The following is a 19,892-nucleotide window of genomic DNA, read 5'->3' as shown; positions in this document are numbered from 1 at the left end:
CTGAGGACAGCTTGTGCAGATTTTAAGGTAGACCTGCAGTCACTCAGAAAGTGCACACCATAAATGTGCATTCAGTTGCAATAAATGCGTATGCACTGCCTACTGAAAATCCGCATACACCCACAACATGCCCCTGCTCATAGTTTTTGCGAGTTCAGCCCTTTAGTATGCCCTCTACATGCCTAGTTTTCGTAGTGTATACGCAGATTTTGCAACGTCTCAGAAGTTGTAATTTGTGTCTTAGATTTTACTTTGCGCATGACTGTTGTGTTCCATACGCATGCGCACTATGCGTATTTTTGCAAATTGTGCAATTCAGCAGTTTTGCGTTCCTTGTTGAATTAGGCCCTGTATCTGGATCAGAATTAAACACAAATTCAGCCATTTTTTTTTTAATCACCTGTTTTCCAGCTTTCAAAATAATTTAGCTGTATATATTTTAAATGTCAAATATTGAATGCACACTCCATTTGTAACAAACTAACCTCCATCCATGACCTCTTCCTCTCAAACAACCTCAACATAACAATAGAAACTTGGTTCACACAATCATACTCTGCCTTACCTGCAGACTATTCACACAATATTTTGCACTTTATCTGATTCAAGGCCTGGAGGTATGGGTAAAAAGCTGCAGTTGGACCACAGCTTTCAATCACACAAGGCATATTCACAGTTCTGCCAAATGTCAGATTACTCCTTTTGTCATATTTGAAGACTATTATCTCAAAGGGTTATTATGATCTATTGTTCTCCTGGACCTCCATAAAAGGTCTTCAACATTACCCTGCTGGCTCCCTCATTTTACTATCTTTTGGCATCCACACAATCCTCATCATCATTGGGTGATGGCAACATCCCCACTAATTATTTATATTCTTTATGTGCCTCCAAGTCACTCTCTTTAACCTTCTCGCTAGTGCTCTCCCAAAGGACTGACTGTATTACTCAGCGAGATGGCCTCTGCCTAGATCTTGTTTGCATTAGACTACGTTCAGGTTCTGTTTTCTTTCATTTACCTCTCTTAGGTCATATTATCACCTGCAAGCACTTCTCCATCACTTATCCCGTTCTACTTTTGTACTCTACCAATCCTCCTCATAACTACTGAGTTCTAAACTCTATTAATTCTCCACAACTTTCCACTACTCTGCAACAACTTTCCTCCCCAATTTCGACATTCTTATCTGGCAGTATTGTTTCTTACTCAAACCCTAGCAACGGGTTGGGCTGGATGACCGGCAGTGGGGATCCCGACGGTCAGCATGCTGACCCCAGGGGCAAATGCAGGATTTGTATGGGGGAGGGGGGGTTCCGTATAAATGGGATACACACAGATAAAGTGAATGTTTCAGCTCTTTAATGAGTATATAATGAGCCTACAATGAGCAACATATAGAATATCTTGAAAAAATCTCATCAAAGAGCAGAAACGTTGACTTGCACATACAGGACTTTGTGAATTTATTGATAGACTGCAGTGCCGCCATCTTTGTGCACCATCATTTGTTACAGCAAATCCAGTGTAGCTGCGGAGGGCACCTGGCAGGTTAAGCCTTACACAAGAGCAACTTGAGTGCTGGATTGAAGATATATATAAGATATATATCTATGTGCATGTGTATGTGTGTGTATATATATATATATATATATATGTGTGTGTGTGTGTGTGTGTATATGTATATATATATATATATATATATAGTGTGTGTGTGTATATGTGTATATATATATATATATATATATATATATACATATATAAATAACAAGTTTTCTGTAGGCGGCACTCACGGCTCCAAGAAAAAGAAGACAGGACGAGCCAGACAGTGTCCTGTCTTCTTTTTCTTGGAGCCGTGAGTGCCGCCTACAGAAAACTTGTTACATATGGGTGATTGCATGGTCACCAATGGAGGGCACCGGCGTTTAACAATCTGTGTTCGTTGCACATTAAGGAGTGCCGCTAACTGACTGTTATATATATATATATATATACACATATACACATCCAATAGCGCCCCTGCCAAAGCCTGTGTGTGTGTGTGTGTGTGTGTGTGTGTGTGTGTGTGTGTGTGTGTGTGTGTGTGTGTGTGTGTGTCTGAAAAGGGAGTTTTGTCTTGCAGAAGTCCCCCATTAACGTTGCTATGAGATGTGGCTTCACAAAAAGCTACTCCAGTTACATCACTCTGGGAACATACCCAGCATCACGGGAAATGCTTGGTTGCCCCCAGAGACTCTCTCTGCACTGCCGGCTCATTCTCAGTGACAGGAACCGGGTGCCACAGGAACCGGGTGCTGCAGGATAATATCACACTGCAGCTCCAGGCTCCCAGGTGCTACGTAGGAATTTGTAATTTGGTGTCACCACCTGTAAGGGTGACACCTGTGTGCAGCCACCCCTCCCCCTTGTGACACCTCTGCAGGGGTATAACTTGAACTTTGTGAGCCTTTATAGCAACATTTTGAAGGGGCCACCAATTTTTAGAAACGCCTTTCTCTGCAGCAGTTGTTCATTTTATGCTCTATAGTAGTACCCTAGTAAATTGTATGTCCTATAATAGTGTCCTTGTGCCACATTGTAGTGTCTCCAGTTCACATTATGCCACAGTGCCCTTGTTTACTGCACTCTCAACCTCAGCCACCTACTTCTTCTCCTTGTGCTCTTCCTGCTGAATCTGCTGCATGACAGTTTAGAAACTACCAGCCACAATCTAGTGTATGCAATACACTGCATACTTGCCTACTCTCCTGCAAGATGCTGGAGAGGCACAATTTTTCAGGTAGTCTCCCACACCCAAGGAAGAGTGTCCAGATGTCCTGAATCACACCTGTTTTCTACTGAAGGTAGGTCGAGTAGATTATGCCCAGAATTTGCGGCTCCAAATGGAGGGGGCATGGTTAAATACGCAAAATCATGAAATTTTGCAGTGATTAGGATGAGGGCCTAGTGACACAACAGCCCAGCTGCACTCCCCGAAGTGGGTCACAGAGTATCCTCGTCGAGCTTCTCCCAGAGAGGAGAAACAAAACGTAAGTGTGATACACTGAAACATACCCTCCAACTGTACCTTTATCATACCTCCCAACATGACCCTCTCCAGGAGGGACACAATGCTCTGCTCCTGGACTTCCCTCTTAATTTATCATTGCCATCACCTGTGCTGAAACACCTTTCTTATCCATTATCCTGTTCAACACAGGTGATGGCAATCTTAAATTACGAGAAGTCCAGAAGCAGAGCATTGTGTCCCTCCTGGAGAGGGTCATGTTGGGAGGTATGCTTTATGGCAGGTACGGTACCTTTTTTTATGGTCTGTACCGATTTTTGGCTCTCCAAACTTCCATTGAAAGTATAGGAAAAGAGAAGTGGCCACACACCCTTTACCCGTGGTCACGCCCCTTTTTCAAATTTGTACCGATTTTTCTGTGTCAAATGTTGGAGGGTATGCTGAAAAACTCTGGGCTCCATAGTAACGTCACTCTTTGCAGCCACTATAGTTATGCCACAGGGTGCATTATCTATAAATGGGAATTCCACCTTCAGGCAGCTGTAATATATTCTTTGCACATGCACTTCTCCATCTTTTGCCAAATACATTGTTTTACAGTATCTTGCTAATTTCTTCTGTGCTTTCCAGCAATATAGATATATTTTTGTTTTCGAGTAAGGACCTTTTTACGCCTATTTATTACTGTAGATGTACATGTTGGACACTACCCAATTGCCACAGGTAATTTTTATACTTTAGTAGGGTCAGTGTTAAAAACTATAGTAGTTACAGCTAAAAGTTATCATGAGTTTTCTAACAGTTACATGCTGTTTTTTGTTTTCACCAAACCTGGGGGGTAATTCTGAGTTGATTGCAGCAGGAATTTTGTTAGCAGTTGGGCAAAACCATGTGCACTGCAGGGGAGGCAGATATAACATTTGCAGAGAGAGTTAGATTTGGGTGGGTTATTTTGTTTCTGTGCAGGGTAAATACTGTCTGCTTTATTTTTACACTGCAATTTAGATTGCAGATTGAACACACCCCACCCAAATCTAACTCTCTCTGCACATTTTATATCTGTCCCCCCTGCAGTGCACATGGTTTTGCCCAACTGCTAACAAAGTTCCTGCTGCGATCAACTCAGAATTACCCCCATGGTGTTTTGCATTTAGACCAAATAGCTGCACTGTTGTCTCACCCATACAGCATATACCATTTCAGACAGCTTAGAACACAGGTTCTCAAACTCGGTCCTCAGGACCCCACACAGTGCATGTTTTGCAGGTCTCCTCACAGAATCACAAGTGAAATAAATAGCTCCATCTGTGGACCTTTTAAAATGTGTTAGTGAGTAATTAATACACCTGTGCACCTGCTGGGTTACCTGCAAAACATGCACTGTGTGGGGTCCTGAGGACCGAGTTTGAGAACCACTGGCTTAGAATTTGGTAAATTTGCAATTTTGCAAACGCCATCCACACTGCAGTGTTTTCCATACTGAGAAATGTATTACTTCATGAGTTATGAATATCATATTTGTTCAGTCTTTAAGCCGTCCATTGATTTTATTAACGGCCTCGCCGTCCACCCCTTACCCCCCTTTTTCTCCCCAATAACCACTCGGACAACTGAATTGCGATTTAAAAGGTCACAGCCAAATTTATTGATCAAATTAGAATTGGTACTCTATAAGTGGGTGGCGAGAAAGCAGTGCATACCCCCGGCTACAGCCTCCATTTTAATTTCTCCTAAATTAAACAACGGGGCGGAACCTAAGTCCCGCCCTTGCGCAAGTTAGCTGAGCGGTACCACTTCCCCCCATTGGCATAGCACCGGTCCACCCTTAAGATGACGACCGTGTCGGCCCTTGAGGCCACGACAAATTCGCCGAGTATCTGGGGAAGTGCCGGCCAACCGACGTTGCGCTACTACAGACCGCCGAGGAGCACTGCTTGCCGCGCCTGCTGGACCTCTTTTGCCAGACCATGCTTAAAGCCAGAATTGGCCTGACGGTGCCTCCACCGGGCGTACTTAATTTCAATTCCAGTTACCTCACCCTCGCCCTGGTGATGCTGGAAACTCTGGACTGGCCTATCGGTGCCCCCACCGAAATGACTAATTAAACAATTCACTTTCCAATTACGAGGGCCTATTGCCCTAACATTTGGGTGGGCGGGTGGGTGCCTTCTTGGATCCTTGATCAGCAATGAAAGAGGGAGCCTGCCTGGTCTTCCTGGTCTTTTGTACCTCCCAGGTAACTCTCCTCCCCTTTTTCCTGTAGGACCCTACTGTGCTACCTGCTCTATCCCCCCCCCCCTCCCCCTCCCCCTTTCCCTTAATCCCTGCCCCAGGCTCCTTCTTTTAAAAAACCCAGGACGCTTATTTATTCTCGGGCCTAATTTGTCCCTCGAATTCTTTAAGCCGTCCATTGATTTTATTAACGGCCTCGCCGTCCACCCCTTACCCCCCTTTTTCTCCCCAATAACCACTCGGACAACTGAATTGCGATTTAAAAGGTCACAGCCAAATTTATTGATCAAATTAGAATTGGTACTCTATAAGTGGGTGGCGAGAAAGCAGTGCATACCCCCGGCTACAGCCTCCATTTTAATTTCTCCTAAATTAAACAACGGGGCGGAACCTAAGTCCCGCCCTTGCGCAAGTTAGCTGAGCGGTACCACTTCCCCCCATTGGCATAGCACCGGTCCACCCTTAAGATGACGACCGTGTCGGCCCTTGAGGCCACGACAAATTCGCCGAGTATCTGGGGAAGTGCCGGCCAACCGACGTTGCGCTACTACAGACCGCCGAGGAGCACTGCTTGCCGCCATAGCCTGGTTCCTAGAACCCAGGCCCGCCACCCGCTGCTACCTCCTGCCTCCCACTGACGCTTTCTGCTATGTCGCCCAAGAATATAGCTAAACCTTCCTCTGTCAGGTGTACTCCGTCTTGCCTGAACAGCCCTTCCTCTCCGAACCTCAACAACGGGTGCCTGGCGATTGTATCGCCTTCTTCCGTTAATAGGCGGGCTACCGCTTTGTTCACCTTCCTTCTGACCCTTTCTAACCCCGGGCCCCCCTGCGCCCTTGGGACTATATCGGACCATGTGATCCCTGTATTGGGCCACCTTCCCTTCAGCCCTTGAATGTCAGCTTGTATTGCTGTAATCAGCTCGCTCCCCTTGCTTTTTCCCAGATCGTTGCCCCCTAGACCTTTTGCACTCCTGAAAAATAGAATTACAATTAATCGTTACCCCCTGTTGTATGCGGACCTATGGTGCGAACTTTCGCGCGACCCATATGAAGGTGAAAACCACAAAACCTCTTTTTGTTTGAGGGCAAAAATGGAAAAAGTCCTTCATTCCCCCATTTATGGCGGGCAGCTTAAGGCCTTGGGTTTCGCGAAAGACGCCGAGCTGCCTTCTAGTCTTGCTTTTCCGCGCGTAAGTGTACCTTGTACGCTCCTGATTTCCACCTGCCCAGCTTTTTGATCTCGGCCGCTGGCAACCCCTTACGTGCCACTACTGCCATGTCTTGTCAGTTGATAATTACACTTTCGAATGGCCTGACGGTGCCTCCACCGAAAATAAAAAATTTCTACATCCTAACGGTGCCACCACCGAAAATAAAATTTAAAAATTTCTACATCCTAAACGGTGCCACCACCGAAAATAAAATAAAAATTCCTACATCCTAAACGGTGCCACCACCGAAAATAAAATAAAAATTTCTACATCCTATCGGTGCCACCACCGAAAATAAAATAAAAATTTCTACATCCTATCGGTGCCACCACCGAAAATAAAATAAAAATTTCTACATCCTAACGGTGCCACCACCGAAAATAAAATAAAAATTTCTACATCCTATCGGTGCCCCCACCGAAAATAAAATAAAAATTTCTACATCCTAACGGTGCCACCACCGAAATTAAAATTAAATTTTTCTACATCCTATCGGTGCCACCACCGAAAATAAAAAATTTCTACATCCTAACGGTGCCGAAATTAAAACAACAATTCTACATCCTAACGGGTTCAATCCGGTTTAGGTATACTCATCATATAGCGCCCTATGATCTATACCTAGCAACTGACATATGAAATAAGACACCCGAGAGTGCATACAGACTCCACAAAGAATGCTCTTAACTGGATTGAACCCATGACCTAAGTACTGTGAGGCCGTAATACTACCCATTGCCACATACTGGTGCGTTTACGCTGACTTGATATTCATGCCTTGCGCCAGACTATAGTTGTCCTACGTTATCCCGTATACCGCTAAGGCACATGCAGCCTTGACCCCTACTTTATGCAGAGATGAGGTACTATTCAGCCCTTAAACCTTCGCTTTGCGCCTGGACCTTTGGCTTTCCTTTTCCTTCTGTCCTGTCTACCTTATTATGATACCATAAGCGACCCTCATATTGCACGTTCACTAAAGTAGCTTTGATGGGTTTTTACTGTGATCGCTACCGCTACTTGTTGCATTTTGTATGACCGTTTGGTTATGGAACAAACTTATTCAGCGCTTAAATGCATAGCTAGTAAATGTAATATGAATTAAGAACTGGGATTGAACCCATGACCTCAGCGCTGCGAGGCCGTAATGCTAAACATTGCCCCATAAATGGTGCGTTTCTGCTATTCTGCTACCTAAGTGAACATAATACTGCGTATTCCCCAAAGCCGCTTTGATGGTTTTTCTATTGAGATCGCTATCGCTACTTGCTTTGTCTCCCAGGCCTGCCTTTCGTATGACACTCAGGTTATATAACAAGCGGTTATCATTATAACTATATACCACATAACACAATGCCAGGGGATTAAACCATGCGTTTAGCACAGTGGAAGTTGTACTGTGCAGCGCTGAGCTGTACCGCGCTATGCAAATCGTGGCCTGTCTATTTTTTATTTATTTTTATTTATTCATTATTATTATTATTATTATTTTTGGTTTTTGTTACTGCCTCGTTATGCTCTGTGTACCCATGCATTTTCTAATGTATGGACTGTGCAAGGCATTGCCAATCGCCTGTGACGCCTTCCTACTAACTGTAATACAATAATAATGGATCTAAGGCCACGGGTAATACTGAAAGATTTGCTAATATGAACGTTATGGTGCGTGACTGTCCCACACTGATCTGTATTATACTGTTCTTATATACCTCCTATCCATGCAATAATACATGCTCACGGCAATGCGATGACTGTTCTGCCTTATATTATATAATTTATCGCTATTCCCCTCTATAATCCGCAAAATACCCCCCGGCCATTCGCTCCGGTATTAAGCTTTATATTAGCCCGCTAGTATACCTATGATGCTGAAATATCCTCTTGCCGCAATGCCCTCAGTAATCATTACGCTGTATACCTAGTACGACCCGTACCCTGTAATATACCCCTGCGGCAATGACATCGCTGCTTTGCTTTATCTCGTATACTTCCCCTTTCACACCGCAGACCGTACCCGGTATTTTGCCATTTTAACTGGCTTCCTAAACGGGTCAAATTGCGATGTGAAAGGGTCCCCTTCAATTTACCGCTTTCAAACTACAGGTATTTTTAAACGGTAACAGAAGGGTCCTCCCCGTTTCTGTCCCATTTCACTGTGCAGTGTGAAAGGGTCTGAAGCGGTATTTGCAAGCCCCAGCAGGTCATAGGCTGTCTCCATGAGTGATGTCAGCAGCCACAACCAGGAAACAGCTTGGAAGACACAGGAGACACATGTGAGAGTGGCTTTATATTTTTATACTGCAACGCCATTATAAGATGTCTAATTGGAGTGATGCAGCGGTGAGGGAGCTGCTTTAGGATCAGAGGGGATGAGGAAATCTGCTGCCCAATTACTGGGACAGTCAAGAATACCCTCGTATATAAAAACATAGCAAAATGCTTCAAGCTGCTGGGTTCCATCGTACTGCTATCCAAAATTATTAATAATTAATTACTTAATACTTATTAATAATGTGCGGGCTAGAAAAGTCCCTTTATAATGACAACCACTGTTTTCTATGTGTGAAACGGGTTCAGTGTGAAAGGTACCAAAAAGGTAATGAAATGGTAATATACTGGTTACCACGTGAGATGTGAAGGGGGTTTAACTGCTCAGACCCGTTTTAAGAACCGTTTCAAATACCATTTCAAAAGCAGGTTTTGCGATGTGAAAGCAGCATTACTAGTACCTATTCTACCCTGCAATATATACATGCCGTTGCCCTTCTGCGATCCTTCCATCACTCGCATATTATAACCCTATCATACTTTATACGCTGTAATTTAATGCTGGCTCTGCAATATAATCACTGACCCATGTTATACTGTCTACTATGACACCATTACACACTATGCGCTGCAATAACTCCCCCACCCTGTAATTCTACCCATCCCCCCCTGCCCTTTTATTTCATTTATTTATGTATTTTTATTTTTTCCCCCCCTCCCTCGTATACCGTACACTGGTCATACTGCTGTGAGGGGTTATGTGCAGGGGAGAAGATGAAAGGGAACCACCACCATTGTTGGAGGAGGGGAGATAAGATAACCCCCAGCCAGATAGCGTCTGCTGGACATGCTATCAGTAATTAAGTAACCAACTAAGCCACAGCGCAGCAGCAATACCCATAACCTGTAAATACATGATGCTTATCTGGGAGAACCCTCTGCGTGCTTCCTAAGGAATCATTAGATTGCAAAGTTTCACGTGGGCCCCGCCCAAAGCTAAGCCGTAAGGAGAAACGAGACATGTAGTCTGATCGTCTGTAAGTAAGTACCGTAAGTGAAAGGGAAAAATACCATATTACAAAGTAACATGACAGAAAAGGGGAAAAATTATGGAAATAAATACTTAATTAACAACCCGATAAATTAAATTAATAAATAAATAGAAAGGTTTCGCCCCCTGTGGGCTGGGGGGGGGGGGGGAAGTACTACTGTATCTGGATTAATGTGGGAAGCAGGAACTGGCTGTCGGGGCTGGAAATCCACATGGGATCCGAACCAGGGATCCCACCATTATCATCAGTCCAGACCAGCTACTAGCCCCCTGAGCTACGAAGGCTACCGCCATGTGTGCGTTGGGGGACTGGGCTCTGTTCGCTAGCTGCGGGGGCGGAAGGGCTGGCGCTATAGCGCTATATATATGCCCCGTGCCGGGCGGCGTGGGGAAGGGGGGGGGGGGGGGTTGACCGGGCCTTGGCGGGGGGGAGGGGGGGCGGACTATTCCCAGCTGAGCTGGATGCCGCGGCGTCCCACTGCCCGATTGCCCGGCGTGCGTGCAGGGGTATGGCGGGTGTCCGGGACCCGGCGGGGGGGGGCTATTCCCGCTGAAGCCGGAGGCTGGGGCGCCCCCCTGCTGGGCTGCCCAGCGTGACTGAAGAGGGGTTGCCCGGAGGGGGGAGGGGGTTGGGCGAGCCCAGCGCCGATGGCTTGACCCGGGCCCTGCAGCGCGGTGAGGGATGGTTGCCCGCGGCACTCAGAGTACCGGCCAGAGAGGACGTGATGCTGCGGGGGGGCGGGGCGACTTCCGTTGTGCTGGGCACCCTGTCCGTCCTGCGTGGGCCAGGAATGAAAGGGGGAACACCTCTCGAACCCTCCTGGCGCCTGCAGCATGGGTGTCGAGCGGCCGGAGGTAACCGGGGCGGCCTGTCTCGGGCGCCGGGGGGGGGGGGGGGGGGGCTGTGCGTGCGTGCTGCTTCGGCCTGGGGATGGCTAAGGCCGAGTGGCGTGCGGTGCTTGTGGGCACTGCTCCGCTGCTTGTGGGGCCCGTCTCTGGAGAGCTGGCGAGGGCGGGGGTTATTTGGGCGGACATGGCCTGTAACCAGGTGGGGGGGGAACACTACTGCCGGTGCCGGGGGAGTGAACGGGCGTCTCACGTCGGGGGATAGCCATGGCTGTCGGGGGGAACCGAGGCCCGGGCCGCCCGCTGCTGCCGCCGCATCTATCCTGCGGGGGTTGCTGGTAAGGCGGGCGGATGTATTGTGGGCGGGCGAGAAAGGGTGGACATCGGTCTGCATAAGGTGCGTGGGGGGGGGGGGGCCTCGCTTACTGGCCTGGGCATGCTGCAGCAGGGACACCGCTGGAGTGTATACCCTGTGCCGTTGAATGTGGAGCTGACTAACGGCAGGGGTCAGCGGTGGGGGGAGAGAGGTACCATGTGCCCTTGGGTACAAGGCTGATCTGCGTGTGTGTGAGGAGAGGTGGAGGGAGGGGGTGAATTAAAAAAGATACTTATTCCTATTTCCTTCCTAGGATTACTGGTGCCTTCTTGGATCCTTGATCAGCAATGAAAGAGGGAGCCTGCCTGGTCTTCCTGGTCTTTTGTACCTCCCAGGTAACTCTCCTCCCCTTTTTCCTGTAGGACCCTACTGTGCTACCTGCTCTATCCCCCCCCCCTCCCCCTCCCCCTTTCCCTTAATCCCTGCCCCAGGCTCCTTCTTTTAAAAAACCCAGGACGCTTATTTATTCTCGGGCCTAATTTGTCCCTCGAATTCTTTTTCTTATAGTACACTAATGAACAGGGCTGGTGTGGCCGGTGCTGTCTCACAGGAGAGAGTGTTGTAGGGGGCGTTGCCATCGCTGGCCCCCGGCCCTTGCATCTGGCTAGCAGGGTGACTGGAACTGGTCCCTGCTAACCAGCTTTAAACACACATTGGAGTGGGCAGTGGCTGCACAGGGCACACTGCCGCCGTGTTACAGGACTGTTAATGCACTTTAACATTTGCTGCATTGACACAGATCTATAGATACTTGGATGTTGTATTTGTGTTTTTTTTTTAGTGGAACACCCACCTCTTTAAACTGAGTTCAGTGTTATTCACTTGGAAATAATGTTTCTCGCTGAAGAATTATGTACTTTATTTTGTTTAGAAATGGATTCTTGACCAAACTACTGGTGACTCTGCTTATATATAGAGGTGACTTCCCAATGGTCCCAGAGTCCCGAGAGAGCATGCATCCCTTTCAGAGCCTACATGTATTTCTAGTGAAGTCAGTTACATTTTTAGGCCTTGCCCCCACTGCGCAAGGACGTAATCTGTATCAATACTTCGTACTGATTGGTGCTTGATAGTGCGAAACGTGTCCTTCAGCACTATCCGCCAATGCTGCAAATTATGCCTCCTAAACTTGCTCTTTGGACAAGGGGCCAATTATCAGAACAGCAGATGACTAACTAGTGCTGAGAGCCTGGGGGCAGCCTAGCAAATCAGGGAGTGCCAGGTGCACTTCCACATCTACAAAAAAGGGGAGGGTGATGCAAGGCCATACAACCAGTCCAGACCTATTTTCTGTGCAGAGGGGTCCAGGCTCCTAACTCCATAATTGGGAGGTATTTAGCTCATAGATCTAAAAGCAAATTGTGTCATTAAATCCTTGCTTACAATGATGGCTGCATAAGGTAATCACACCAGGCTTCACACTTTGCTGGGCCCTGCAGACCCTAACAGTGCTTGTACTGTACTGTACTCAGTGCACTTAGCGGTAGAAGTTCCACGGTGGAAACAGCGACAAGGTCTGGTTCCCTTGCCACCCTAGGTGCTGCTGATTTTTCTTTCTGTCAAAGTTGCATATCTTGCTGCACATGGAGGCAAAGGTATCATGGTGCTACTTGACTGCTGACACCAGAAGTTTGTTTGCAGAGCCATAATTCCTTGCACATGGCCTGATATTTCCAAATCCACACTTATGGGGAGCTTCAGTTAGGTGCGTGGTTTACCACTCAGCTAAATGAACATGCTGCCAAATTCAATAAGCTGTGGGCACCCCGCACGCTAAGCCCCAGAGGGTGGATTTTTCCTTGAAGCCACAGGAAACCATGTACCTAATAGAATGTCCCCCTCAGTTACAGAGGTAATGATCTAATCAAATGTGTGTCATTTCTTCTGCACCGAGAAAGTATGCACAGCAGAGCAACATAGCTTTCCAAAAAATTAAGGCATAAGTACCTGTACTCTGCAGCAGAGGCGTAACTATGGGAGGCAACGGAGTCGGCTGCCGCCGGGCTCCTGCTTTGTAGGGTGGCACCTCTCCTCCCCTTCTGTGACACCATTCAATTAAATCAATTGACAGCCTCCTCTAGCTATCTCTTCCGTGGCCGACTCCCCTCCCCCACTAGTCCCTTCTCCTTACAAGTCACACCCTCTTTATTATAGATGCAAATTTTAAAAGTATCATACCCAGGATTAGAACCCACAACCTATTACACTGGAGCAATCACCTTACTGATGGAGCTATTTGCTCCTGTATAGGAAGCTTGAGAATTCTAACAATATGAAGTTATTTCTCTGAAAATGACCAGTAATTTTATGAAGTTGCTGTATAATTTTCATGCTTTCTATACAGGAGCAAATACTGTAGCTGGATCAATAAGGTGACTGCTTTCAGTGTAATATGTTGTAGGTTATAATCGGTTCGATGCGATATATAGCTGTTATAAGTAGCAATTCATGTATACTCACCCTTCCGGCGGAGCAATGCTGTGTCACCAGCGACTGTATCTTCATCCGGCAGTCCCCCTCTGCGGTCTTGAAGTCAGACGGCGGGTCCTTCTGCGCATGCGCCGCCGGCTGACCTCCTGGAAGGCCGCAGTGGCTGATAAGAGGTCAGGGAGTGGAGCCAGTGCCGTGTGTGGAAAGAGAGCTTTGATGTCCTGCAGGCGGTAGGGGATGTTCTATCTTTCGCTCAGCATGTAAGACCTGGAGCAGTAATTTCTGCTAATTACTCCCTTACTGCACAGATGGGCAGGAGGGACAACACTAAACTGTAGAAAAGGGCATTGGGCTGAATAAAGGGGTCCCAGTACATGACTTCCAGGGTGGTAGGGGGTGTTTAATACACAGGGGAGTGGTGGATTGTGGAGTGAGCTTAATATTGATCATTTTCCGGTGGGAGGGCTGCTTGCTTGACTACATACTGTATATCTCCCGTTCCTGGAAATAGATTAATTAGCTTTTAATGGGATAATAAAAATTAGAGAGTCCCACCTTTCAAGAGGAACTGGTGACTTGGGGACCAGAGTTCAGGAGCCGGAGCAATCCACCAATGACAATATAAAACCGCATACCAGGAGTGTGGAGCTGGAGCAGGGTCCAGCTGTTGGAAGGCTGATATCTCTGGTTCCAGACACAGTAGAGACAAGCTGACAGTGTCCACCAAAAGGGGAGAGTCCCAGCTTTTGGAGTACAGGTATATCCTCAGAGAAACTGTAAAGCCCCGTAGACATGGGGAGAGATGTGTGCTGAGTGATCTAGCACGGGCCGCTTAGCACACATCTCTCCTACCGCTCAGCACACAGCACGATGTGTGCTGAGCAAGGGGGGAAGATGGGCAGGGCGCTTATTTCACCCAGCGCTGAAATGAGCGATCTCACTAGATTTGGCATGCATGCCAAATCTAGAGCCGGTGATAGCGATGCACGGGACCCTACACACGGAGATTGCTTAGAATTTAAGCATGGATCGCTCCGTGTGTACCCCCCTTCAGACAGAACCCGAGATATCTGGCTGGGAATAGCAATCAAAAGCTCAGATGGGGACCACCGTTTTGAAGTCGGATATCTCCAGTTCCCCAAAGCCGATTTTTAAAAGTCTGGTACCCCTGAAATAAGGGGACCCTCAGCTATCGGCCTAGGGGGTCTATTTACTAAGCCTTGGATGGAGATAAAGTGGATGGAGATAAAGTTCCAGCCATTCAGCTCCTAACTGCCATGCCTCAGGCTGGTTTTGAAAAATGTCAGTTAGGGCTCCTAAATTGGGCAACTGCCCATTGAGCCCATACAAAAAGATGGGCCTGTCTAGAAGCAGAGAATGAAGCAGATAAATCACATTTAGAAGCAAAAAATCACGCCTAGAAGCGGAGAAAGAAGCAGATACTGTAAATTGCATTTAGAAGCAGAGAAATCACGTCTAGAAGCAGGGAATGAAGCAGAAAAAATTGCATTTAGAAGCAGAGCAATCATGTCTAGAAGCAGACAAAGAAGCAGATAAATCACGTTTAGAAGAAAGAAGCATAGAAAGACGCAGATAAATCACGTTTAGAAAAAAGAAGCATAGAAAGACGCAGATAAATCACATTCAGGAGAAGAGAAATCACAACAAAACTATGGATAAACTTGCTGCTGACAAGGAAAAACAGCTGTCATAGCTGAAGCAGAGTTCCTAGAGATTACAGAACACCCTAATAAAAAAAATAGCAATATACATGGTTCAGATGTACATCCAGACTGCAAAACCAGCAGCAACCATCCACACAAGAGCAAGGTACACAATCAGACTTCATCCAAGAAACAAAACAAACACGCTGTGCAGCACCACAACAAGTCAGCGACAAGCTGCAAAATTAAGAGAACTCTACAGAAAAGTGTACAAAAGTACATGTTACATTATCCTGCATAGGACTATGATAAATTTTCAACAGTGCATGGCTGTTATTATTCTGGTACATTATCATGAATGCGCTAGCAGTATTTACTATATATATTCATCTGGTGACTCAGACCATGCACTCGCTAATGGTTAGCCCATACCTCCCAAATGTACCAATTTGGGGGGATAATCCCATTTTTCTGGGACTGTCCCACTATTCCACTTGCGGGTCACAGTGTGTGTGTGTGTGTGTGTGTGGGGGGGGGGGGGCGCTGAGTTTAGCAGAGCAGTGGTGAATAACTGCTGTGCGCACAGCATCTATTCACTAGAAAAGAGGGACTGGGGGCATGGGCAGAAGTTCACAGAGCGCTGGGCATGCACCCACAGCAATGAAAATGGGCACTTCCTACGAGGTCACATCCCCTAATTTCAGCAATGCGGCTTTGCTGCGCATCTGTGTCCCAACTCCCAACAAATTTGGGAGGTATGGGTTAGCCAAACCTCTAAGCATAGGCTCCCACCACTGCATTCCCCTGGTGGGCCCTTCATGCCCCAGTCCATCACTGCTAGACTCTGCTAAGCTTCTTGCACAATGAGAGCCAGTACCAAAAAGACTTTTAAAGTACAATGATAACATAGTAACATAGTATCTAAGGTTGAAAAAAGACAATTGTCCATCGGGTTCAACCTATTTGTGGTCTCCTATGCACGATTATTTTGTATAAAATTTTGACTGAAGTTGCTGACTGCCGTTCCGATTAACCCCTCATTTTTATAATAACCATAGTACGTGACTATGCCCCATAACCCTGGATATCCTTATCCATTAGGAATTTATCTAACCCATTCTTAAAGGTGTTGACTGAGTTGGCCATTACAACTCCCTTAGGCAGGGAATTCCAAACACGTATCGTCCTTACCGTAAAAAAGCCTTTACGCCGTATTGTGTGGAATCTCCTCTCCTCTAACCTGAGCGAGTGTCCATGAGTTCTCTGTGTTGATCTAACCAAAAACAGGCCCTGCGCAAGATCTGTATATTGTCCCCTTATATATTTGTAAATGTTGATCATGTCCCCTCTTAATCTCCTCTTTTCCAGTGTAAACATGCCTAGTCTTGCAAGCCTTTCCTCGTATTCCAGCGTCTCCATACCCTTAATTAGTTTCGTCGCCCGCCTTTGAACCTTTTCTAGTTCCAGGATATCCTTTTTGTAGTAAGGTGCCCAGAATTGTACACAGTATTCAAGGTGTGGCCTCACAAGTGATTTATATAACGGGAGTATAATACTCTCGTCCCTAGCATCAATTCCCCGTTTTATGCATGCTAATATCTTATTAGCCTTCTTTGCTGCAGTCCTACTTTGGGTACTACTGCTTAGTTTGCTATCTATGAGGACACCTAAGTCCTTTTTCCAGTTCAGAATCCCCTAATTTTACCCCATTTAGTAGGTAGGTGTTATTTTTGTTCTTGTTACCACAGTGCATTACCTTACACTTGTCTGTATTGAAGCGCATTCTCCATTTCGCTGCCCAAGCTTCTAATTTAACTAAGTCATTCTGAAGCGACTCAGCGTCCCCCTCCGCATTTATAACTTTACACAATTTGGTATCATCTGCAAAAATTGACACCATGCTCTCTAGACCTTCTGTTAGGTCGTTAATGAAAATATTGAACAATAGCGGTCCTAATACTGAGCCTTGCGGCACACCACTTAGCACTTCAGTCCAAGTTGAAAAAGATCCATTAACCACAATGCGCTGCTCCCTATTATCTAACCAGTTTTTGACCCAAGTGCATATTGTGCTTCCTAGCCCTGATTCTTGTAGCTTGTAGATAAGTCTCATGTGTGGTACAGTATCGAACGCTTTGTCAAAATCTAAAAAGATTACATCCACCTCTTTACCCTGATCTAGGTTTGCGCTTACTGTTTCATAAAAGCCAAGTAAGTTGGTTTGACAGGATCTGTCCTTCATAAACCCATGTTGATTCCTTTTAATGACCTTATTGACTTCAAGGAACTTCTGAATACTATCTCTTAGAATACCTTCCAATACTTTCCCCAATACTTTCCAATACTTACAATGGTGGTCATTCCGAGTTGTTCGCTCGTAGCCGTTTTTCGCAAAAGAGCGATTAGGTAGAAGATGCGCATGCGCATGGTACGCAGTGCGCATGCGCTTAGTTATTTAACACATAACTTAGTAGATTTATACAAGCTTGAGCGATGTTTTTACAACGCTCCAGTGATCGTAGTGTGATTGACAGGAAGTGGGTGTTTCTGGGCGGCAACATGGCGTTTTCAGGGAGTATGCTAAAAACGCAGGAGGCGTGCCAGATAAAAATGCAGCAGTGGCTGGAGAAACGGGGGAGTGGCTGGCCAAACGCAGGGAGTGTTTGTGAAGTCAAACCAGGAACTAAACAGACCGAGCTGATCGCAATCTAGGAGTAGGTCTGGAGCTACTCAAAAACTGCAAGGAATTATTTAGTAGCAGTTCTGCTAACCTTTCGTTCGCTATTCTGCTAAGCTAAGATACGCTCCCAGAGGGCGGCGGCCTAGCGTTTGCAATGCTGCTAAAAGCAGCTAGCGAGCGAACAACTCGGAATGACCACCAATGATCATGCTGAGAGTTTCAGAACCTGGTTATTATCCTTCCAAAATGCAATCAGAGGCTTAGACCTTTCAAATGGTGAGGCGATAGACCACTTAATTTTAAGGCCTGGAAATGAGTCAGTTGAATACACATAAACCATCCAAAGTCTGGCATTAAAATGATTTGGGATAGACTTGATGAGTTCTATTGCTCATCAGAAATGATAGAAAGTACACTGTTCCATAGAATTGATGATTTCCCTAGACTACCTAATAAAAGTTTCACAGACTTAGAAAACTAAGGGGCCGATCCCCAGCTCCTGGGACTGGTAAGTATGTTATTATTTTTTTATAGGTGATCAGCTTGTGAGTCCATCGGATACCCAGAGCTGATCACTGGAGCTGTGCAAAAGGCTGCTTATCACAGTTCTGCCCTGTGATTACCCCAGCTGGAGCTCGCGTTATTATCACAGGGCACATTTCTGTGTTTTTTCACTTTTTTTTTAAAGTAAGTTCGTCCATATCGCATTTTCCATTATAATTATGAGAAATGCGATGCTTGTTACGGAAAAAAAATACAATTAAATGGTTTGGAGCAGTTTTTCAAGAAAACTGCTCCAAATGCCCTTTAATACATTTGAGTGATACTAAAAAAATGTGAATAGGGTGTGAAAACACCATCCATTTTTTTTACTTTTTTTTTTTAAATAATGTTAATAAATTGGCCCCTAAGAGACTTAAGTCTGAAGGAGACTTATCAGGGCTTGCTTTCCTTAATATGGCCAAAGGCATTATTCCTATAGTGCAAAAGCTACCACAAACAGCAGAGCAAGGAGCCATTTGACTTTGTTCACCAGTATACTAAAGGGCCCTACACACTAGCCGACATGACTGCACGATATGAACGATCTCGTTCATTAATGAACGAGATAACGTTCATATCGCGCAGTGTGGAGACTCCAGCGATGAACGATGTGCGGCCTCGCGCTCGTTCATCGCTGGTCCCCCGTCGGCTGTACATGCAGGCCAATATGGACGATCTCGTCCATATTTGCCTGCACTTCAATGCAGCCGGGTGACGGAGGGAGTGAAGAAACTTCACTACCCCCGTCACTGCCCCCCTGCCGCCGGGTCGCCCGCCGTCGGGCAGCTCGGCGGCGGATCGGCCAGTGTGTAGGACCTATACGACCAGGAACAAACCCTACTTTTTGTCAGTCATAGTTCACAAGACTAATGTATATTCTCCACAGGTCTGCAAACTATAACAGCCAAGAGACCAGAGACAAAGATCCTAGTATGCAGTATTCTCTGTATCGAAAACCACATTCTCTCCTCAAAGGGTTGGGGCCACATTACTGGTGGCCAGGAGTCTGCAGTCAGCATCCCGACGCCGAGAACCCAGTCACAGAATGCCAGCGGGAGGGGAGGCAAGTGCAACAAAGTCCATTGCGGGCTCGCTGCAATCGCCACGCTGTGGTTTCAGTGGTGAGCTGCGGTCGCCACAAGTTCTATTCCCACTCTATGGGTGTCATGGACACCCACAAATGGGAATAGTCCCTTCTAGTTGGCATGCTGACTGTCAGTATTGTGAGAGTTTGGGATGCAAGGGGAGTTATTGTGGCCGTCGGTTACATAACTACATCCCCTCCTGGAATGCAGAACCTTCAGAGAGAGGCTCTTGGAGAACTGCAAAACCTCCTAAGAAAAAATGGCATCTGATACAAGTGCTTCTGTTCAACCCATCACTTTGTCAAGGACTGTAAGGTTAGTGCTAACTGTATAGAATATCACAGCACAGATCTCAAAACAGCTCCACATCCTGGCACTCCCCCATTGACTTCACTACACAGTCATGGTGGCATCAAGAATGGCAAGTAGCACAGTGCAGAGCAAAGAAACACTACTACAGTCACAACAAAGATCACTTCACATTGCTCAGCAGATCTTC

The sequence above is a fragment of the Pseudophryne corroboree genome, chromosome 3 (assembly GCF_028390025.1).
Source record: "Pseudophryne corroboree isolate aPseCor3 chromosome 3, aPseCor3.hap2, whole genome shotgun sequence".
NCBI lineage: Eukaryota > Metazoa > Chordata > Amphibia > Anura > Myobatrachidae > Pseudophryne > Pseudophryne corroboree.
The sequence above is the reverse complement of the archived record's forward strand: the minus strand, read 5'-3'. Positions refer to the sequence as shown.